Source organism: Gracilinanus agilis, chromosome 4 (genome assembly GCF_016433145.1).
Source record: "Gracilinanus agilis isolate LMUSP501 chromosome 4, AgileGrace, whole genome shotgun sequence".
NCBI classification, from domain to species: Eukaryota; Metazoa; Chordata; class Mammalia; order Didelphimorphia; family Didelphidae; genus Gracilinanus; species Gracilinanus agilis.
Window position 1 is genome coordinate 381,690,848 of NC_058133.1, and position 25,081 is coordinate 381,715,928.

The window sequence follows — 25,081 nt, forward strand, 5'->3', positions numbered from 1 at the left end:
AATAGAAGGATATATGATTCATTTACCTAATGCTCCAAGTATTCCACTAATCAAGAGAGTGTTATCATTTCCATGTTTTAGAGGATTTTCATTTATTTCTTTTAGATTAAAAAATTGCATTTTATCTGCAAATTATAATTTTAAATACTAGTTGCATATTTCTGTTAGACTCTAAATTTAAGATCTTTTACTTACTGATCAGATCACATACAATATTCTCAAATTATTCATATACATTATCAGATGCTGTTCTATTTGCTTTTTTGAAGTGTTACATAATTGGGCAACTAGGTGGCACACTAGATAGAGTTCCTGGCTGGAGGCAGGAAGACTCTCTTCCTTAATTCAAATTTGGCTTCAGACACTTACTAATTGTATGACCCTGTGCAAGTCACTTAACCCTGTTTGCTTCCGTTTCCTCATCTGTAAAATGATCTGGAGAAGGAAATGAAAAACCACCCCAAGTATTTTTTCCAAGAAAACCCAAAATTGGGTCAAAATTGAAAACAGATGAACAACATCTGTCATTTGGTAAGACCTTAATAATAATTATTTGGTGACTGGTGACTCATCTCTATTGATGTGACACATTCCACCATCACTTAGTTTGACTTGCAGTACTACCCTCAATTGCTGATATGCCAGATATATTTTTAATTACCTGCAGGGTGAGGCAATGAAAAAAGATAAGGCTAGATTCTCACCAGGGACAGAACGATTGCTACAAGAGGAATGTGGCATATTACCAGGCTTTTTTGGCATGTCTGCAATGAGCTCTGAAACTACAACTTCACTGCATGAACCTTGGATCCTGGGTCCCCAGTCTAATTTAAAAGCTCAAGTACATTCTACACCTTTCTAACAAGTCCAAAGTTATTCCTTTTTCAAACAAAACTTTGTGCATTGTGATATAAATGTTGTCTTCTCTCTAAACACACACTCTCTCATTAGCAATTATGGGTTCTATGTTGGCTCTGTGTATATGGCAATGCATGAATGAATGAATCAATCAGTAAACTTGTATTAAGTATATACTATGTGCCAGGAACTGCAAAAGTACCAGTGATATAAACAGAACCCCTGCTCTCAATGAAGTCACATTCTAATGGAGAAGGTTTCAGCTGCAAGCCTGATGGAAAGGTCTCAGGGTCTCTAGTGGTGGCAAAGCAGATATTAATTCCTCTTCAATATTTTTTCCTCTGTGAAAACTACATTGGTTTCTAAGTTTTAACCATTTGACAATGCCAAGGACTTTGATTATAAGGACTTTCTTTTTTGGATCTTCAGCAGCTGTGGCTCTAGTACCTGCAGGAACAGTTAGCAGGCTTCTGGCAGTTGCCAGGGAACTATGATGATGGCTGAGGGAATTGGGCTGCAAAGCATTGCTAATTCCAACTCTCTTGGTTTAAGAGTCCTGGAATGTTTCCAACAAATCTGAAGGGAGATAGTGGTCAAAGTTTTGGTAATCTGATTTGCTCGCCATATGTTGCTTCACTCATGCTGCCTGGCTCGCCTTATGTGTAGTTGGCAGTTGGTGGAGATAGCTTTTCTCTTTTACGCAGAAGTGGATTTTCACTGGGCAACAGTTGTAAAGGTTTATCTGAAGGAAGGACCAGTAATGGTCTGTTTAGAGTTGTCACACCCAGGCTCCTTTGCCTATATATAATCTTAATAGGTCCAAATTAGCACAGTGCCTGCCATGTAATGTACACTTAATGAAAATTTGTTAAATTGAATTGTTAAATACACGACCTGCCTGCAAATGTGATAATGCTTATGTAGGTATTAACTTAACTATAAAGTGTAGAAATATTATGTACTAACCTCTATAGTACTTATGTTAGTTAACTCATCAGCAGAAGTTATAGATGGCAATTTAGTAGAAGCTGCCTTGGGTCAATTAGAATCAGAAATCACAGGCAAAGTAGAAATGCCATTTTTTCTTAAATAAACAGATTCACAGGTCTAGGTCACAGCTAAAAAAGTCATTTGGTCTATGAAAAATACTCTTCTGTTCTAATTCCTTTCCTTTAGGTAAATCAAAGCCCAGTTGCTTCAGACAAGATTGTTGTCTGCTCTATTTTTAAAGCTTCGTATTAACGGTGAATCCATTATATCTTTTCAGTTTTCAACCACAAATATTGGATATTTAAAAGAAAACAACAGAAATTTTAAGAAAAATGTTTGAGTTCTAGAAGTTAGATCCTTTTCTTCTTTGTTGACTCTCTGTGAAGAGAGAAAAGAATGGTAAGAGAGAATAGAATGGTAAAAAAATTCTTCACTAGATTTGGAGTCTGAAGACAAGAGGTAAAATCCTACTTCAGATACTTTACTGATGTGACATTAAGCAAGTCACTTTTTTGTTCTCCCTCAGTTTCCTCATCTGTAAGATGATATAGTTAGACTAAATTATTTCTAATATACTTTCTATTCCAACTTTAAATCCCATGACCAATATCCTTTGAATAGTTATTCATCTACTTATAGATTGTAATGAAATTATCCTCTTATTTAGATTAAACAATCCTAATTTCTTTAATCTTATTCATAGTTTATGTAGCTCCCTAGAAGTTGAATCTGGAAGCTTTTGGAGTTCTCTGCTTTACAAGAAAGTAACAGTTGAGGGATCTTTCTTACTCTAATGACTGGGTATATGCTAGGTGTATTACTTTCTCATTAAAAAAATCTGAAGCTTAGACTCTGGGCTCTATACTAAAAGTGAGATGACAGACATATTTCTTATGATGTAACTAGTACCTTAACAGAGGTATCTGGATGAATTCTAATAGGCAGGAGCACCAAATACATCCCAGAGGAGAACAAGAAGTGGGAAATAGAAAAGATATGTGAAAAATGGGGAATGAAGCATGGAATAACAAAGCGCAAGCAATAGGATGTGGTATCCAGCAGGAAATGAGCCCCACAAAAGCAAGGAAATGACATTATTAGATGATATCAGAGCCTTACAACATCCTGTTATATAAAGGTAGGAATTATACTTTTTCATATATGCCTTGGAATGTGTTCTCCATGTGTTTCTATCTATACATGAACTCTAGCAACATGATCCCTATGTATGAGCTTCTTTGCTTTTGTTCTGGTCATTTAAGTTCCATGTATGTGTGTTCTTCTAAGAATATGTCTAACCACATATGTTCTTTTTGTGTGCATCCACTTTATGTGAATTCTTTACACATACTCCCTATGTGTATGCCTCTCCATAAGCATGCTCTGTCTACTTGTGTTTCTTTTGTGTGTTTCTTCCATGTGTATGACATGCCTACACATATTTCCTTTGTGTACAGATTCTCCATAAATATTCCCTAGGCAAGGATGGTCTCCTCCATTGTTGTATATTTATGAGAGACTATGACTAAGGTATATAGTAGAAATTCACTGTTAGTTCTCTTTTTCTGTTATTTCATAGGTGATATGACCTCCAATCCTTAACTTCTCAATTCTCTTCCAAGTCATCTCCCCTGCAGTAACTCCTCTCTTCGCTTCTCTCCATCTTGACTTCATGGTGAGCCAATTCAACTTTACGCTGTCTTCTGCTCTTGAATCTCTTATCCCTTTGTTGATTGTACACAGCCAAGCCTCAACCTTGGATCATTCCATTCATTGCCTTCATTACTACACATGTGTCACTGAACAAAGATGCAGAAAATCATGCAATTGTTCTGATTGGGTCTGCTACAAATTTGTTACATAATATCAACTGGACCTTCACCACTACTTAACAATCTTTCTATACTTTCCTTATCAACTCACTATTCTACTCTCCACAATTACTATTCTAAACTTCCTCAAGCCTCTCATTGTTCTTTCCCCCTACCATCTTGACTAAGAACCTTGCCTCATATTTTATAGGGAAAAATGAAGCCATTTGCTGTGAGCTCCCTCTTCTCTTTTCCTCATCATCTATTATTCCAGTGCTTTCTTCCATTTTTTTTCTCCTTTATCCCTGCCTTACATAAAGAGGTGATCTTAATTTATTACCAAAGCTAATCTCTCTTCTTATTCAAGTGATCCCATTCCATCCTGTTTCATCTAATAGATTATGCCCTCTCTTGTCCTCAGTATTTAACTTAATTTCTTTCTCTCTCTCTCCCTCCTGACTCATTCCCTACTGTGTACAAAATGTCCATATTTTTCTAATCCTGAAAAAGTATTATTCGGTTCTTCCATCCCAGTCAACTCTTGTCCTATATTTCTTCTTCACTTTAAAATTAACTTGTAGCTAAACTCCTCAAAAAGGTCTACAATAGTTGCCTTTACTTTTTCTTTCATTCTCTTTTTAACCCCTCATAATAAAAAATAATATATGAATAATAAATAAACTCAGTTTCTGAGTTCATCATTACACCAAAATTGCTCTTTACAAACTTACTAATGATCTCTTAATTGCCAAATCCAATGACTGTTCTGAATTCTCATTCTCCTTGACCTCTTTGTAGCCTGTGACACTACTGATCATTCTTTCCTATTAATACCCTAGATTTTCAGCACACCACGCTCTCCTAGTTCTTCTCCTACTTATTTGACTGTTCTCTGCCTCCTTTGCTGGAACATCTTCTAGAACATCCCTTTTAACCATAAGTGTCACTCATGGTTCTGTCCATGGCCCTCCTCTCTCTATACCACTTCACTTGGTGAAGATTACCACCTCTTTGTGAAAATTCTCAAATCTACCTATCCTGTTCTGTTCTAACTTCTCTGCTAACTTCTAATTTCATCTATTACTGCTTTTCAGATATTTCAAAATGAATGTTAGGTAGATATCTTAATCTCAGTATGTCCAAAACACAATAATTATCTTATCCTTCCCCCTAAACCAGTGATTCCTAAAGTGGGCGCTACCGCCCCCTGGTTGGTGCTGCAGTGATCCAGGGAAGGGGTGATGGCCACAGGTACATTTATCTTTCCTATTAATTGCTATTAAAATTTTAAAAAATTAATTTCCAGGTGGTTAAGTAATATTGTTTCTGGAAAGGGGAAAGTAGGCCAAAAAAGTTTGGGAACCACTGCCCTAAACCTTCTCTCCTCTTACCTTCTCTATTACCATAGAGAGCAACACCATCCTCCCAGTCCCTTTGGATCCCAAACTAGAATTATCCTAGATTCCTTCCTCTCAGCTTCCAACCCCATATCGAAGTTCTTGCCAATGCCTGTCAATTTTATTTTTGCAATATCTCTCATATAGACCCCTTTTTCTTCTCTGATGTGGGTACCAACATAGGGCAAACCTTCATCATCCTATATATTAATGCAATAGCCTGCTAGTGGGTATGTCTCCATCAAGTCTCTCCCCACTTCAATCATCCATCTAGCCACTAACATGGTTTTCCTAAATCACAGGTCTTATCATGTCAATAAATCATCTCAAAAAACTTCAATGGCTCCCTAATGCCTCCAGAATCAAATATAAAATGTTCTGTTCAGCATTAAAAGCCCTTCAGACCTACACCCCCTTACCTTTCCAGTCTTCACATACCTTACTTTTGACATCTATTTTTTAGTCCAGTGATGCTGGCTACCTGGCTATTCTATGAACAAGACACTTCATCTCTTGACTCTGGACACTTTCTCTGGTTTTCCTCCAGGCCTGGAATGCTTTTGCTCCTCTACTCTGACTATTGAGCTCCCTATCTTCAAGTCTCAAGAAAAGTCCACCTTCTATAAGAAGTATAACCCAATACCTCTTAATTCCAGTACCTTTCTTCTATTAATTATCTCCTATTTAACCTCTATGTAGCTTGTTTTGTATATATTTATTTGTACATTGTCTTCCCAGTTAGATTGTAAGCTCCTTGAGGACATAAGTTTTCTTCTCTCTCTCTCTCTCTCTCTCTCTCTCTCTCTCTCTCTCTCTCTCTCTCTCTCTCCCCTCTCTCTCCCAATGTTTAGCACAGTGCCTGCCAGATAGCAGGCACTTAAGAAGATTGATTTCATAAATGCTTCTGCTCAAACTATTTGTATCCACTTGATAGCAAATACAAGCAACTTTATCAGTAGGGGTTCATAAGCTATTGTTCTGAGTGGATGTGGATTCATAGAGTCCTCAGGACCTACTTGCAAGTGGTACTTCTGTTGGGAACTATAGTTAAGCCCTGATTTCTCACACAAAGGCACTGCTTCTCTTGGCCAAAGGTCATCATTAAACCCTGTGTCCCCCCTCACTCTGAGGAGCAAAGAAGTCCTTGTAACATCATGACTGAAAATATCAAATCTGCCTTTCCCTAAGCACAGATTAGCAATCACTGTTTCTCAAACTGCTTAGGTCTGTAATAGTAACCCTGGTAACGTTCATGTGTGAAGTCATTTTATTAACACTCCCCAAGAATGTTGTAATGCTTGATATTCTACCCTCTATAAAAGTCTTTCTCTTTGTTATAATAAACGATGATCATAGCCCCTAGTCATGGTGCTGTTCTTCTCAGGCATGCTGGCCTCAATCTTTCCTGTCCTTCTTATTTCACTCTTTCTAGCTGCTAGTCTCCTTAGCAGGCTAACTCTCTCTCTCCATGGCTACAATAGCCCTCAGACCCAATCATTCATCACCAGACTTCCATATATGACCGTGACACATGGCACATGACAACAACATATATAATATATATTACATAAATACAACATATGATGATGATAACTTTTTTCATGAAAAGTCACTGAAGCAATAAAAAAATCAAAAGGAGGTGGGTCAGTTGGGTAAGAAGATCAAGAGATAATAGGCTGATAGTTTAGGACTTTAAGAGTCTCTATGACGTATTCAAAGACCTTGAGCAAGAACTCCAGCATGCTGAGTCTATTTGCTCTGGAGGAATTGTGGAAGATTGCATATAAAGAACTATATAGATTGAGAAGGAATGGATAGATTGTGATCTGTCATACTGAAAGATGTGCTCAAACCCATTGCCCTAATTCAATGAAATGTTGAGATTGTTTCTTAAATTGTGAAACATTAATAAGACATAATGCTTTTATTCAATAAGTGCCAGATAAAATGTTTCCTCTTTTTTGAATATAAATATCATTTCAGTGAAGTTATTATTCTTTCTTTTTTGCTCAATCCAATACATTATTATGAGAGAGTCAGTTTGTTGTCCACTATAGCGTCTAGATATTTATTCTAGACTTTATCCATTTTGTATCTGTGTAGTTAGGCTAATTGATAGCATATCCAAAGTCAACATCCAATTTATGATGTAGTATTGAGAATAGGCTAGGTACATAGAAAGAGAGAGATACCTTTGGATAGATTTTGAATTCCATTGATATCCTTGAAATATAAAAAGAACATTAAAAAGATCTTCTAGCATGTTAGATGGACACATGTTATCACAAATTTGTAGAAGTAGATGGAAATGCGTCATATAGACCAGATATGGATGGATGGGATGTAGAAGGCATTGTTGGAGGGGATATTCAATGAAATTACATTGAAATACTGGAATAGTTCAAACCAAAAACAAATCATGCTTTCAAAAGTAGAGACAATTTTGAGTCACAATGGTCCATATAGACCTATATAATTAATTTACTTTATTCTCATCTAAATGGGCATCTGGAAAAATAATTTGGTAGAGTCCATGGACTTTTACACATATTGATCTCCATTAAAATCAGATTTTCATTTTGTGAGCTACCTGTTGAATAAATTATTAGCTTTATCAATCATCTCAAGACTGGCTCTGAATCAATGGAGTATTTTTGGAAAGACATGGACACAAATTTTGAAGGATGAATGGGTTGTGAAGGGGTTGTGATATGTGTGTTTAAATTTGAGGTGGACAAAAGTGGAACAGGTTCTCTGTAGGTAGATTCCCCCCTTTGGTGTTTTTGAAGAAAAATCTAGATCTCTTAGGTATACTAAAGAGGGGATTCTATTTGCAAGTATGACTGGATTAGTAGGACATTGAGTTATTTTCCATTTCTAAAATGTCATCCTGTGGGTGGAAAAAAGTACAACCATTCATGAAATCAGAGATTCAATGAAGCTTCTCATGGAAATTAACCCTTAATTAAATAATAATATTAGGAACTATGTGGTATCATTAAAAGGATATTTAAAGAGGACATATTGATCAAGATTTGTTAAGCCTTTGTTTTGCATTTTAACAATATCTAACATGATAGAAAAAAATGGATTTGAGATGCAACAGGAAGAATTTAATGAAACAGAGAAAGAACATCTTAAATAATAATGTGCTTATTACCAAACATGCTTAAACAATCACTTTAATTATGTATGTATGTACATTTGTTAATATTCTAAATTGGATTATATATCTGGATAGGCTACACATGGGAGATACAATATGCCAAGAATTAGGTGACACTCCAGCTTTTTAAAGAACCATGTGATGTCTTTTGATACTGAAATCAGGAAGGTCAGAGTCCAAACCCTGTCTTAGACAATATCTATGCTAACCTGGTTAAATCACTTAACATCCATTTGCCTCAGTTTCCTCCTTTGTAAAATGTGGATAATAATAGTACCATACTTCTAGAGCTGTTGTGAGATTGAAATGAGATAATATTTATATAGCACTTAGAACAGTGCCTGGTAACATAGTAAGCACTATATGTGTTAGCTATTATCATTAATTATACTGTGAAATTGAATGATTCAGAAACAATATTTTGTCTAAGTTATATTAGTTGACTGAAGTTATTCCTCCTATTGTTATTCATTTTGGACAGTGCTAAATTACTAAGATTATGTTAGTTGAGCTACAATTTCTAATATGATTATAATAAATTGTTTTCTTGCACATTCTCAGGAGATAACTGTGAGCAGAGATCTCATAGTCTTAATTATGACACTGAAATACATCGTTACTCTCAGGAGCCATCTATTCATATCACCTAATTAATAGAAAACAAACATGCTGAAATTTCACCAAACATTTCAATCTATCTCATTGTAGTGAGATCAGTTTTATGGATTAGGTCTAACTGATGCTTATGCCCTAGACATTTAGATCTGATAATGTAACAAAATGTGGCATGCATAGGTCATTTACCAATTAACCAAAGGAGATTTTCCTAGCCACAGTAAGGGAAGTATATTAAATAAGAATATGCATTGAGGCCATTTTGTTTTTGTTCAGCTGAATGCAGCTCCTTTGCCTCTGAGTTGCCCACGGTGGTTCAGCTGCCAAGCATTAGAGAGTAACTGAAGCTTCTTCTGCTTTTTTTTTGTAGTTAGACAATTAACTCTCATGAATGGTTTCAGTATAAAAAGAACTAGCCCAGTCTGTATGATGGGGGGAAAGACTAGTGTTCATCCTGCTATAGATAGTGAATGGAAAGGAAGAATTTTAGGTAGAGTTCTTAATTTCCTTTTCTGTGTAATGCCTAATTGCTGATAAAACTCATGCACTTGTGCTAATTCATACCACTGATATTTGTTTACAAGATCATAGATCTACAACTGAAAGTGTCTCTAGAGATTATCTAGTCCAACTCTCTTCATTTAGAGATGAGGAAATTGAGGTCAAGGGAAGTTAAGTGATTTGAGCAAAGATGCTTAAATACTCTCTTTAATTATGTGTATATGTGCATGTGTTAATAGTCTAAGTTGGATATCAAGGTAGATATACAGGTAGTAAGTAGTGTAAAAGGGAATTCTTTGTTATTTTTGAGTTTAGATTTATGAAAGGGAATCCTTTATTCCCTTTGTCTTTGTTTAGTTAACACCTTTGGTTAACAGTAACTTAAGTACCCCTACTTTGTACCTCACTAAACACAGGATTAACTCTCCTTTGTCTACTTTTAAATTGAATCAACAAAAGATTGAACACCCTACTTAGTACTAGGTGAGATTTAGAAAATTCACACCCTTAGCTGTGAATCCTTTTGATGATGAGAATTTAACCTTCAGAAGGTGAGAAGGTCAATCCCACAGACACTGCCCTCTGGGCAGTGCTAGACAATTTGGAAACTGTGATTGCCCCCTGTCAAAAGGGGAAGGGACAAGAAGTCACCATAAAAACAAGCCCCAAATTACCTCAGAGGAGACTGTCTTTGAGAAGGTAGTCTGAAGAGATTGTCTTCTGACTGGGGAGAGTCTTTAAGGGAGCTTCCCTGGAGACTGCAGCTTGGATCCTGGGCTTGGAGCTCAGCTTCAACTTAGACTCTAACTCCTGGACTACTTTGTTGGGTGAGTGAAAGGCTGACTCCTTTCCTAGTTTCCTAAGAGATTAACTTCCATCTTGGACGGGCTCAAATTGGTTACTCACTACCAGACTTCCTGGTTGAGAGCTGATTAATCTTTGCCTGGATTAAGCAGATCCAGAGTAAAATATTTAGTTTGATCAGCTAGATAGCCTCTCTAACCCCCTCACATTTCTCTTTATTGTTTCATCTCTATTTGCATATATTTGTAAATAAATTTCTGACTCAAGATATAATAAATGCTGGCAACCACACAATTTCATATAATCATTGTCCAACCATCACTTTTAACCTTTACAGTAGTAGAGGGGAGCTTTGAGTTAACTAACATTCTCCAGCTTCAAAGTCAAGGATCTTTCCATTGAAATGTACTGTTACCAGAGTACTTTAAAATAGCCTACTTATTTAAATTATTGCACATATCCATATCCACACACACACACACACACAGCCATTGTTGTAGGAAATGCTTATATTTATATCTATGTATTTCAATTATTCTACCTTTCTCATAATAGTGCCAATTCTAGATTCTGGTTCTAGTTCATATCTTTTTTATAAATTCTCCATAAAGGAGCCACTCCAATGGGTTATTTCCTTATTCTAGTTTATATTTCATCTCATTGGTATTAGTGAAGTTAGTCAATTATACATCTTCCATCCTTCATTCTTGTTACATGACCATTTTATGTCTTTTTCCAGTCATCTACATTCTTGATTATATTTTTTAGACCTCTTCCCCTGGGGCAAGGTGTTGGCGATATTGACAGACATTTCTTCTAATGTTTTTTCACTATGCTTTGAATCACTTGTAATTTTGACTTTTCTGATATTGTAATGTTCTATAATTTCATGGTTATCAGGTCTGTGACTTCACTAGCAGTACAGTGATGCTAAAAAGATGAACTTTGATGGTAGGGGCACCTGTGAATTTTCAAACCCTGTTTATAATTTCCCCCAATCTAGTGGCTTTCTTCTGTTCTAGACAGTTTGGTAGCACTATTGATAGAGGACTGAACCTGGAGTCAGGAAAACTGAGTTCAAATAGTTCATAATTCAAATGAGTTCATAGCTCACTAGCTATGTGACCTGGGCAAATCCTAAAACTTTTGCTGGCCTCAACTCTAAAATAAGGATAATAATAATATCTATCTCACAGAGTTGTGAGGTTCAGATGAGATAATATTTGTCAAATGCTTAGTATAGAGCCTGGCACATATTAGTTATTTAAAAATATTTATGTCTTTAACTCCTTTCTAGTCTCCTCTGGGTTCAATCTAGGCAATCTATTTGTGTTATCTTTTAAGATATATATTCTGATTGACAATAAACTTTCTGTCAACAGTATTTTTATAATTTGGTTACTAATATTTTTCCATCAATTTTGTATTTTTAGTGTGGGTATTCAACTATGGGATCCATATTTCTGAGAGGGGTTCAAGCTGCATCATAGAATTCCATAGTGCCCCCAAACTCTAAAAGAGGGGGCAGTTAAAAGTAGTAGGAGTCCTGGGATAAAAATCCAGGTCACCCTTCTTGCAAGGTCCTGATTCTTGGCTCTGGGCACACATATTCTCTGTGTAGCTGCTGGAGCCATCCAGTCTCTGGCAGCCAGGGCTGCTTTACTTTGTTAGACCTTCAAGCAAGACCACAGTCTACCTTAGTTTAGCTGTTTAGGTTTAGAAAGAAGATTATTAGGGGCATAGATAAGACGTTAGCCATTCAAGATACATTTTCCCCTTTGGGGGGAAGGGACTGCTTATTTGACAGCTGTTTTAGGTAGCTTCCCCTTGCCTATCATTCCTAAACCATTTCCCCCCTTCCTATTCTCAGATATCATTAAACCCTTATCATCTAGGAACTGTGTCTGGATACAGATAATTTGGGGAAATACTCACATCCTCCATAAGCCAAGTTCCTCTTACTTGTGGCTTTGAAGTTGATTCAAACTTTGGAGCCAGTGGGCTGCTCCTAACATATCAAGCCTCACCTATTCTGTCCTGTGGGAAATAATACATACAGAGAAAGACATCACAAGGGGTTTAATCTTTATCCACTTACCATCTTGGCCCAGAAGTTACCAAGATCGATTATCCTCCATAATCAGACAGTTAACTGATTTCCAACTGCTTACCAGGAGGGAGAGGCGGTGAAGAAGTACTCCACAAGCTCCTGCCCCTCCCATCCAGTCAAGTCTGCCTGTTTCTCCAAAGATAAGGGAATGGGGAGACTTCTTTGCCACTGACCCATAATCTTATAGTTTCCCTAATCCAACATAACCCAACCTTTTTTTCAAATGACTATGGATTTGTTGAAGATAATTCCACCACTATAGCATTATCTATGAAACTGAGCATCTATTAGGCACTTACTATATGCCAAGCATTGTGATGAGAGCTGGGGATTCAAATACAAGTAAGCTTCCTTGTCCTCAAGGAACTACATTTTAATGGGGCAAAACAATACATAAAGGGGTAATTATGGAAATTATGGAGAAAGAAAAGGTTTGTTCCATGTTCGTTCAAATATTGTTCCATGGCAAGGAAACTGTGGAAAGTGGTTTTAAGGCCTGTAAATCTGATCAAGAGAAAGCAAAAAGGACTTCTATCAGATTGGGAAAAGCCAGGGAAGGAGTCTAAATTTCAGATTATATAAACATGGATAGAGAATGTATCATGGTGTAAAGACTAAGGGTAGCGATAAGGAAATTCTATTGGAATAAAAACATACCAGAGCACCTTCTAGGACACCGTCAAAATCCTCAAATAAATATAAGAAAGAAAATAAACAGTCGGAAATGATAGCTTGCCCTTTAAGAATCACCATCCTAATGTTAGTTCCTACATCAAATACCTAGAACATCTAATTATCAAATAAATCTTCCTTTCTAATAAGCAAATTACAGTCAGCCAGCTTCATGATAGTTGAGAATAGAGGTGGCATAGTTTTTATTTTTAGGCAATATTTTTTGAAGAAGGTGACTGAAAAGTTTAATTCTCTTATGTCGAGTTTCATTTACAAAGATGTTGAAAATTACTTGGCATGATAAAAATCAAGCTATATTTATTTTAAAATGAAATTTCCTTATATCTAGGTATCCTTTAAGGTGAATATTTTGATATCATCTATGCTCACAACAAAGCAATGTGGCTGTATTTTCAAAAAATTCTGATCCAGTTGAAATTGGTTCTTTACCAACTCCACTTAAGGCCAAGGCCATGGCCCTCATCAGCTGGGCTAAATCAGACAATAAACATGTTTCTCTTATTCTTCAGTTGGTTGAGGAACTTTATAACATTATTGCCCCAGTTTGAGCAGAAAAACAAATTCCAAAATTATAGGGTCTCCTGGATTTCTTCACCCAGTTCTGTCTGCAAATGGAAGTAAATTTATGCATTTGCTGTGTAACTGAGACCCACATTAATAAAGTGTTTACTCAATGTTTCCAAGAACTAAAAAGGAGTTATATGGTGATTACCATGGCAACTGTTGGCTCAGGAATAAATTTAAGCTCAATAGCCTTTAATTCTTCTCAAATTATCCATTTGGATTTTGTTCTAATCTTATTTCATTCCGGAATGACATAGCTATAGACTAGAATCTAATTTCCTTGGCACAAAGAATTTGACTTAAAATGCCAGTATTTCTAGAGGGTCGAGACAGTGTATAGTCCATTTCGAGTGGATGCTGGCTTAAGAAGACATTTGAATAATTGGTTTTATGTGATCCTCTATTTTGCCCGAGGCTTTGGGGGGAGGGTTAGAGGCTACTTATCCCAGGCAACAAATACAAATGAAATTAAAATATGGAAATAATTTCATTGCAAAATGAAATTATTGATTTTGAATATTATTGCAGTTATAATAGACTATTAGACAACTGTGAATAGATGATTGAATCCTTGTTCCACCAGAGACCAACAATTGTCACACAATTAGTTGAAGGTTGTGGATCACTGTCACATTAATAAACTCCATCCTGAAAGGAAACGTGTGTTTCAAACATCAAAGGCATGTTCATTCTTTCTTGGCATTCCCTTTGTGTCTACTTTCACCATTTTATTTAATATGCTGTAAATAAAAATTTCCTTTAAAAAGAAATCCTTTAGGGTTTTACTTCTTTTGGAAGCCAAAACAAGATTGTACTTAATAGGTTAAGGAACATGGATCATGTAATTTTATTGGGTCACGGGACTCCCAAAGGAGTTCAACAAATGAGATGCAATAGATTTGAAAGCAGCCAATTGAGAACTTGAACTTGGCAAATCAAGGTCAGATCTCAGCAGGACAGAGGAACACCTCTATTTGCTGATAGGATGAATGGTCACACATTCACATCTGGTCTTCATGTGGATATTAACTCAGTAATTAGCAGCAGCCCCTGTTCAGCTACATTCCTACATCTGGGAATGAAACATCACAGGGACTAAAAATAAAGACACAGAAAGAAGACCAAGAAAAAAATGTTTGTAGTCAAATAGTGCAGTTGCTTAAATTGTAAATTAAAGGATCATGTCAACCTGTTTGGGACTGAAAACATATTTTCCCTAGAGAGAGACTTCCTAGACAGTATCCAGAGAATACATTGTAAGTTGGCATTTTATTATGCATTCAGGGATAAAGGAGGGATAAAGAAGATTAAGAATTCAAAATATTATTTAATGATTTAGGATTTCGATAGTAATTTTGAAAAATATTAAAATAGATATTTACACAGATACTGCCTTCTCATTCACTAGGATGTATAAGACATCAAATGGGGGCATCATCATTCTCTTTCACCAATGTGAAATTTACAATATGTAACAGGTTATATTTTAGGTGAAGAAAGTAAAGATTACCCATTTAAACATAGCATGACTAATTTTACACATAACTACCATAGTGTGACACTTTGCTCCTTTTGTCCTTGACATTTAAGCACACTCATATTCCCTTTTAATTTTTGAGTCCCTAGGAAGAATATTCCACACAACACTTTCCTATATGATTGTAGAATAAGTACCATATGTTTCCTGAGGAGGCTTATCTTTTAATTGGCTAGAGAATAAATCACATATGGGAAACACAAGTCAGGACCTGTGCCTCATGGCAAGAAAGGCTGTTATGAAATGTTTGCCAGAGATTTGAACTTTGACTGGCAATCCCTCACAGGCTAGCTAGAAAAAGCTTGATCATTGCATTGACCATTGGTCCAATAGGCTCAAAAGAAAAAGAAAGACTGAAACCATGGCATCTTTTTTTCTGTCCATAGGATTTAGATGTTAAACTTTGAGGGTGACCATGACAAAGTGAGGAAAAGAATCCACCTATTAAGTACCCAAAGTCCATAGTTCCTTTTTTACTCATGGATTTTATTGTTTAGTCTTTTAGGTTGGTGTTTCCAAGATGTCAAAATAACAAACCAAAAAATGAAAAATATGGCATTTCACTTAGCTAATTGGTCTCCCAAGTGCCAAAATGGTTTTACTGATTTCCTAAATGGAAATGCTTTAGCATCATGAAGATAGTCGGAGGCTTAAAAAGTTTCACAGGAAAAAACATCATAATTTGAAAGCTAAAATAGAGTATAATATAGCCATCTTGGGCAAATAGGGCAAATCCTTTTACCAATCTGTTTTGATTATTTTTTTATACCCTTGGCCATTTCAGAATGTTGTAGCCAAAATAATGTTTCTCATTTGGTACTACTGAACATTTCCTGCTTTCTGTCTTAGGCCTCTTCATTTGTGCCTGTCTTTATCAGATTCAAAACACTATTTACTTTAGAACTTTTATTCCTTCATTGCTAATTTCACTTCCTTCTTCTTCTGTATTTATCCATTGGACCATGCCACTCGATTATTATTAAGAACCCTATTTTGAAATCACTTAGTACCACTTCATATTTACTTATCTGTAAATATGTGAAAACCCAGACCACTACTCATTTTAATACACACACACACACACACACACACACACACACACACACAAATGAGACTTCCTTGAAGACAAGCAGTTTTTGAGATATATCAGCATTTTATTTTTCTTACTTGGAACCAGGCCTTCATTCCAGGCTATCTCCTCAATACTCTCTACCTCTTTTCCAGTATTTTTTTATATAGTATCTTCCTCATCTTCCCATACCTGAATCTTGGACTCATCCTCTGTGTTCTCTAGTTCTTATAGGTAAACTTTTTGCCTTATTTTTCTGGGTCTTCATGCTACTTCCTGGCCATTTATACACCATGCAGATGCACTTGATTCTCCTCCTCACAGGGTTGTTGGGAAGATGAAATAGGAAAATATATAAATTGCTTTATAAACCTTAAAGTGCTATATAAACACCAGCATTTATCATCTTAATTTTTGTTCTCAAGATCCAATGAGTTCAAATAATATCTTCGAAAAAAATCTCACTATAACAACCCAACATGGTCATCAAGACCACTTGAAGATCTCCAAATGAAGAAGAACCCACTACTTCCCTACTTCACCAATCTTAGATTTTTTCTATATCCCATCATTTCCCCCTCCAATTTATTTTTCTTACAGCTGCCAAAGTTATATTCCTAAAGTGTATATCTAACCACGTCATTCAAAAAGTTTTAGTGATTTTTCATTGTTTCAGTTTAAAATACACATTTTAACCTCTGATAATCACTTAAAGCCTTTCTCTACCCAGCTCCAGCCTATTTTTCCAGACTTATACATTACTCCTCATACTTTTTATTTTCTGGTCTAGTTTTTCTTCCCCTATCTCTGTGCCTTTGTAAAAACCATTCCTCTTGACTAGAATATTTTCTCCTCTCAGCATTACCTCTTGAAACTTCTAGATCCTTTCTATGCTCACCTTAAATATTGCCCTCAATAGACTTATTTTAATTTCCCTGTTTAATAGATAATTTCTACCATTTGATTACTGTGTATTTTGTGTATTTATCCAATCTTTGTTCATAAATGTCCTGTTTCTAGTAAAATATAACATTCTTTAGAGAAGAGACATCACTGTTTTATTGTTGTAACCCAAGCATCTGGCCAAGTGCCTGGCACACATAACGAGTACTTGATATTCAGTTTTTGGTTGGTTGGTTGATGAGCTCTCAATTAATGATGTCACAAGATTATTGGTCTAGTGCTGAAAGGGACCTCAGAAGTTATTTAGGGTAGAGAATTTTCTTATGTCACAAGTGTGGAAACTGAGGCTCAAAGAAGTTGAAAACTAGAAAGTCATACTTTTGTTAAACTATGCTTAGAACCTTGGGTTCAATTTAGAACACATTTTGTAAAAATGAATTGAGAAGCTAGAGTGGAACAAAAAATAAGAAACAAAAATAATGTTAGGTTATTGTGAATGCAGCAAATGAAGGTTAAAAATGAGGAGAGGGATTATGTTCAATTTTCTTATATCCTTCTGCCCAAACTCTAGGAAAGGGCTTTGCTCATAGTAATGAAAAAAATGATACTTATTGAATGCATGAGAGAAGTATTATTTGATCCAAATAAGAGTGTTTACCAAAAGAATCATTTTCAAGTATATGAAAGATTGTGAAAGAATATTTAAGTTTTTGCTCTTCTACAAAGAGAAAAGACAAAAAAGTTTAAAACAAGGGCATTAAAAAATAAGATACAGGCATGTGTTCATTTAGACATAAAGACATTTTCTTGGTCAAGGAATAATTTATCACTTCAAAGATTATCAGAGGAAATGTCAGAGTTTCATTTGCTTTAGGCATTGAAAAATATGACAAGAGACAGTATTGATTTAGGAATTGCTCTACCTTTTGTGGTCCTCTACAGGTCTTTGAATTTTGATTTTTATATACGCTTACAAATTTATACAAACTCGTCAACTCTATCCCTAAATTTTTATCTTGTGACAGGAAACACATCTCCAAGTCTTTCTGTATTGTCTATGTTCAAGATCTCAGGCAGTTAGTAGCACAGTCTAGTGCACAAGACTTTCCTGTGAAAAACTACTAGTTAGTAGATCCTGCTATATTATTCTGGCTCAAAGAGGTCTCCCCTGCTTCTCTGGAAATCTCTCTTTCTAGTATAATTAATTCTACAGGTCAAGGATAAGGGCTAGTTTGGGAATACCATACCAGAGACCTGAGCTCTCCCTGCTTTTATCTGCTCCTTACAGGCAGACATAATGTAGTAGTAAAGCTGATGACCTTGTTAGGTTTTTTGGCAGCAGCTGCCTCTTTCTTGCTCCCACAGTTCAACTGTCCTGCCTTTCTGCTGTGATAACAAATAATGAGTTTAATCTTGTTAGCTCTTGACATACAAGGAAGGTCATGGAATCTTTATCCCTGTAGATAAGTAAAAATAGGACAGTCAGCAATCTTCCTTAGTTTGGGCATTGAGCTTCCTTGAGACATGGGGATTTGACCAAATTATCTTTTTAGATTCTTTCCTGCTAGATGATCCTGAGATTATGATATGTTAATTTTAGCAAAGAGTAAGTTATGAGTCAATAAGTAATATGAACTTTACAAATGGGAGATACTCATGGCAATGCATTTTTCTGAAATTGATGCTATGTGTTTGAAAAAGAAGAAAGATACTTGGGGATCTTATGAACTTAAAGTCATTATCATTGTAGCAAAAAGAAAAGAATAATGGTTTTTGATGAATATCTATGAGACATCATGATTCCTTCCCCTCCTTATCTTTCCAATAAAGAATATTTTGCCAAGTTTGGGACCCATTTGGACCTGTAGTTTCTAAATTTCATGCTCAGATTGAACCCTTTGGGTTTTAACCTTGTTTGCTTTTGGCCAAAGTGGCTTCCTGTTTCTAAGAAAGAAAAATGGGCCAAAAGCCTCTTAAAAAAGATCATAAAGTCTCTCCAAAAGTTAGTACCTCTCGCTGCACAATAGTTTGATGATTTAAGTGTAAATGAATTAGAAACATGTAAGCTAAATTTACCTTCAAAATGTACATGGATTTAGGACTTAAAGAGAGTAAGGGACTGTTTGAGAAGAGGGCTTGGCAAAAGACTCCCATGGTATTGCCAAACCCAAGTGTTTAAAAAACATTGTTGCTAGAGACATATGAGGAACCCAAAAAACTTGTTCAGCTTTTGCCTCTCCCTAGTTTTTTCTCCTTATAATTTTGTTGTACTTATTCCCACAGCCAACTTCAAATGACCCCAAAAAATCAGGGCAGCTAAAAAGTTTGCTTAAACTTCTTAATACTTTTAATCCTTACTTGTTATAATTTGATTACTGAGACAGATTTTTCTCTGTGGGCCTCCTATTAAATCACTTTCAAGTTGAAACAAACCAGAAATCCTTTTAACTCCACAGAGCTAGTATTCACTCTAACTGTTCAGACTTTATTCAGAGACTGTTGAATATCTCTTTTTAAATGATGGAAATGCACCCAGAGGCTACTTTGATAGGTCCTACCAAACTAAAGGAATCCCAAGAAATAAATAAACATTACCTTTTAACTCTCCGATTCAGATTCACACCTGAAATTGCCCCTCCAATTTCTTCAGATTTTTGGTATCAGTGATGGAGTGCTTTCTGAAAATAATATTTGGGTTATGACTTTATCCTGTGTAACTCAGTGGGGAAAAAAACCAAAAAGCAAAACTAATACTGCCCTGTAATTGCAGAGAACCTGGACCAGACCAACTGTCAATTTCTTGTACTTGTAAATAAATCTCCTACTTTTAACATGTGTTTTGTTTTTATTTAATATTTTTAATCACAATATTTATTTAATATTTTCATCAAGAGGTTAGTAGACTGCATAAGTAAATTAGAAATAGCAAGAGAGAAATATTATTATTATTCATTATCATTAATAACAATAACCTTTTAAACACAGAATCTACCATTCTTATGGAGGAGGGGAAGTGGCAGAGTAGGATAATTCCAACCAGGGTAATGCTCAGTGGGAACTTAGTGTTGTCCTCTGGGAACATTGTGTTAGTTTTGAAGCTCTGAGAGAAACCTTTAAGATATGTTAATTGAGTTCTGGTATTACTACTGATCCAATTACCATCCCAAGCAATTTAAGTACTCTTAAGATTTAATGAAATAGAAAATTTTCATAGATCTGTAGGGTAACTTTTCTCTAAGCTTTAGACAAGAGATAACCAAATAAGTGGCATTCCTTTTTATTCTATAACAACTAGAAGACAAGATAAAGAGGAGACAAAGAGGAAATGCCAATTTCCTAGTTGGAAATGCTTCAGGGCAGAAGATGGTTGCTAAAGAGAAAATGTCCACATTAAATGGGCTGATGAAATGGAACTTTTATATTATGCCATAGGACCATATCATAAAAATGTTGAAAATAGATATTACCCATTATAGAACAAGGTTTCATACTTTTTGTTTTTTTCTCAATCATATCCTCAACACCAAGTCTCAGAGTATGTATTGCTGTCTAGTAGAAGGGGAGAAATAATCAGAAATAACTATCTCTAAGCCACGATTAGATTAAATAGATTAACTTGAGAAATGAATAAATTTGAATAGGGGAAAACCTAAGAAGCTGAAATCACAGAAAGTATTTACTACAAACAGTAGAAATTATACCTAAAAAATAAGTGGAAAACAGCGGCACCAATATCTACAATGACTTTGAAAAGGAGATGGTCCTGCATTGAGCTGACTTTTGAAAGATCCTTTTTGAGTGTGATATCATGAATCTAACTAGCATACCAACTATACCAACACAGATTAATTCAAGAAAGCTTCCATTTGCCATAACCATCATGGAAGAACATGTTCTTTCTAATTGTGACAGAAAGTTTAAAGATATTTCAACCTGTATATAACATTATATGTAGCACTCATTTCTATGGAATTAGCCATAGGCAGGTAGCACCATTAAGGAACATTCCTAAATACAGAACTCAAATAGCATCATAGCAGAAGCAACTTAAGAGAGCCATTGAAGAACAGTAGAAGGAATATTATTACAACAAAATGTCTTTTAACCCATGCAGAAAATTTTAATCTATATTGCCTAAATAAAAGCAATGAAAAAGAAATGAAAAGAATGAGAAATAAAAGCATATCATAAATTTTTCATACCTTTAATAAATAGTCAATAAACATTTATTAAGTGTATATTATATGTCCCTCACTGTACCAATCACTAGGAATAGAAGAAAAAAAACTGCCCTCAAGGATCTTACAGTCTATGGGGGAAGATAATACACAAAAGGAAAATGAAAAGTAAAGGAGGAGGAAGAGGAGAGAAGAAAGTATCAGAAACAGACAGGATGGAGAAGTTAGGAATGTCTCACAGTAGAACAGCCAGTTTAAAAATAACATGTCTGAAATGAACTCTCTCCTTAAATGGAGGTATAGAGTTATGATTCCCACCCTCCAATCAGAGAGGAAGAGGGGTGGTGATGAGATCACACAGAATGATGAGCAAATTCAAAAAGTTAAGGTGATTCATTCATGAAGTCAAAACAGCATAATGAACAAAATAACACAATTCAACTTCAGTCAACATATTTAGTACAGATGCTTGAGAAGCAAAGAAAACAGAGGCAAGAGAAAATCCCTGAAGAGGATATGGAAAATGTCTTATCATCTATATGGTTTCAAGAAGTCCAACAAAACAAAAACTCATGTTGGATGTAATGTGAAACAGAGCCTGTACACAGTTAATATGAACAATTGAACAGTTATATCAAGTAAAATGAATGAAATTCAATCTCTTCTACAAAACTGGAAAGTAGCACAGCTAATTAAGGCCCATCATTATTAGCTCAAACATTTCCAGGTATTAAGAACACAGTATTCTCCAGCTTCTTCAGACACAAAGGTGACTTCACCTTTCTTAATAGAAGACATCACATAACTACTAAAGATGAGAACATTGGTGACTCCTCCAAATATAAACCAATTGTATATTTATCTACCTTTAGCAGATTACATCACTTAAAGAACAAAACAAAACAAAATGCAAAACCCAGGAACCTTAGAAAAGCCCTTATAAGAAAAGAACATATTGACCAAGATGCTAAAGGTTGTGCCATTAAGTTCCAGAGGTTTAAAAAAGAGCTTTCTGATTCTATAATTATTGAACAAGTCACCTGAAAGCACTGTAGCAGGTATACTTCCTTTACTGATTATTGCAAAGCCTTTGACCAAGTTCTGTGCTCTTGGCTTAGTCAAGCACACAAATATATAGATAATAAAAATACTAATTTTATGATTACAAATAAATAAATATAATAAAAGAATCCAAACTGAGAATTCTAGAGTATATAACCTGCATATAGCAAACTTCTTTAATATATTATTCTTGTTTGGATGTTTTCAGTCATGTCCAACTATTTGTCACTCCTTTTAGGTTTTTTTTTGTGTCAAAGATACTGGAGTGGTTTGCCATTTCTTTCTATGGGTCATTTTACAGATCAGGAAATTGAGGCAAACAGTATTATATGAATTGTCCAAGGTCACATAGCTAGTAAATGTCTGATGCTGTATTTAAACTCAGGTTTTCTTGACTCTACTTCTGGCACTCTATCCACTATGCCCCCAACTGCTCTATTTAATACACCATTGACAAAATAATGTCAAGAGAAACTTAAATGTGTCTTTTATCAGAGGTATAGTTCAAATATTTAGGGTTCTTCCTATCTTTAGACCTATTATCATTTTTCCTATATAGAAGTGAATAGAGCTTTCAAGTCAAAGAATGAGGTGATGCCAAAACATCATATATAGACATATATAGAAACGATGTTATCAAGTTTAATGGTGCCAGTTAAAACACATTTAACAGCATGTAGTCTTTCTACAAGAATATCAGACTATCATTTGGACTCAAATAAAAAATTAATATATACTTAGGAAAGTTAGATGTTGAAGTCTCTCAGTTTGAATTGAGAGGTTTATTAGAATGATACAATGGTTGAAGTTGATGTAGTTACTTTGGTTTTTCCAGAAAAGATAAACACCCTCCATCAACCTGGATAATAATTAAAAGTTGTTGTTCAGTCATGTTTCACTTTTTGTGACTCCATGGGCCATAGCTATTCAAGAGGCTTCCTGGATAAACTATTAGAGTTTGTTTGCCATTTCCTTCTCTTGTGGATCTAGTGGATCCTTCTGTCAGGAAATCAGAAATTAAGTGACTTGCCTATGATCACACAACTAGGAAGTGTCTGAGGCTGGATTTGAACTCAGCTCTTCCTGATTCCAGGTCCATCATTCTATCCACTGAACCACCTAACTGACTTCTAATAATTAAATAGGTAGCACTTATATGACCCTTTAGTTTTGCAAAATATTTTACAAATATCTCATTTTATCATCACGGTAATATTGGGAAGTAGGTGATGTTATTATCCTGATTTTATATTCAATGAAACTGAGGGTCACACAATTAGTACATGTTTACAACCACATATGAATGGAGATCTTCATGGTCCCAAGACCATGCTCTATCCACTACACTACATAAAATGGTTTCTCATTTGATCTTTTCAACAACTTTGGGAAGTAGGTGTTATTATTATGTCCATTTTACTGATGACAAAATTGAGGCAGATAGAGGTTAAGTGATTTGCCAGATCATTTGCTAGATAGTAGAAATTGAAGATCAGATTTTAACTCAGGTCTTCTTGACTCTAGATCCATTTATCTATCGACTGTGCCATTTAGTTACCTAAAAACTATCAAGGAGAAAGTTGTAGTATATTTTAAGAGACTTATTGGAATCAAGAAACCTAAGGTCAATGGGAAGTATATGTTTAAAGCAATTGGAATCTCCATTGTCTCAGCCTTTAAATAGATCTTTTGAACTATAAAATGAACTCTGATTTCAAGTTTCCTAAGAAAAACTTGTGCAATAGTAACAGAATACAGGATCTGTCACCTTAAAGCAGGCTTAAAACAATAACACTAATAAAAAATTTTTAAAAGGAAAGGAATGATAGACATTTTAAGAACACATGATAAACAGGTCAGAAATTTACAGAAATACTTTTGAAACAAGCAGACATCAGTTTGCTGAGCCAAAGTAAAGTCTAACAACCAGTTCATGCCAGTAGATTTATAAAATAGAACAAAGTTGTTAGACTCTGCATGTAGCCTTATGAAATGGCTCACAACCAAGAATAGAATCATAAGGTCTCTAAGGGTCACATCCACAAGAACACCATCAGCAGTATTTTGACAAGGAAGCACCATCAAACGATGGCTAAGTCATGTAGATTTGTTTATAGAAATGGAAGGATTTATGATGACAATGTGCAACCAGATTATTTCTACTTCTAAAGACAGATTGATTATCATTAATGATCTTAGATTTATTGACCAATGATGATGAGATAAGGAAACAATAGAAACTATGCAATACATTACTGTAAGGTGCAAAAATTTTGGCACCTAAGAAACATCTACCAAGATACTAGTGGCAAGAATTAAATGCCAAAAACTCATTATTGTTCATATAGTAGATGACAAAACTCCATATTACAAAGTTCCTTAAACACTCAAGAAACAAACTATAGTGGAACCTTAATCATTATCACACAGATTTTGCTTAAAATTATACACGCATACCATTGATTTGTCAAAATTTTAAAATATGTTAAATAGATGTCTCCATGGCAAATACTCAGTATTTCCAAGTTACATCAAAATCATGTAAGAACAGGAGGAGACATGAATAGCCCCAAATGGCCTTCCTACTACTGGCACTGACCCAGAGGTAATTTCAATGAGCCCGCAAAAGATAGACTTAAATGGAAAGATTTTTATTAAAGCACAAAAAGCAGTTATTTTATCTGCTTATGCAACAGTCCTTAGAATGTTAAATATTAAATAATGGAGAACCATTTCTAACTTTACTTCATCCGAAAGAACAAGGAGAATATATGTTACAAGAAAAAAAAAAACAACTGACATTGCACAATGAGGTTTGCAAAG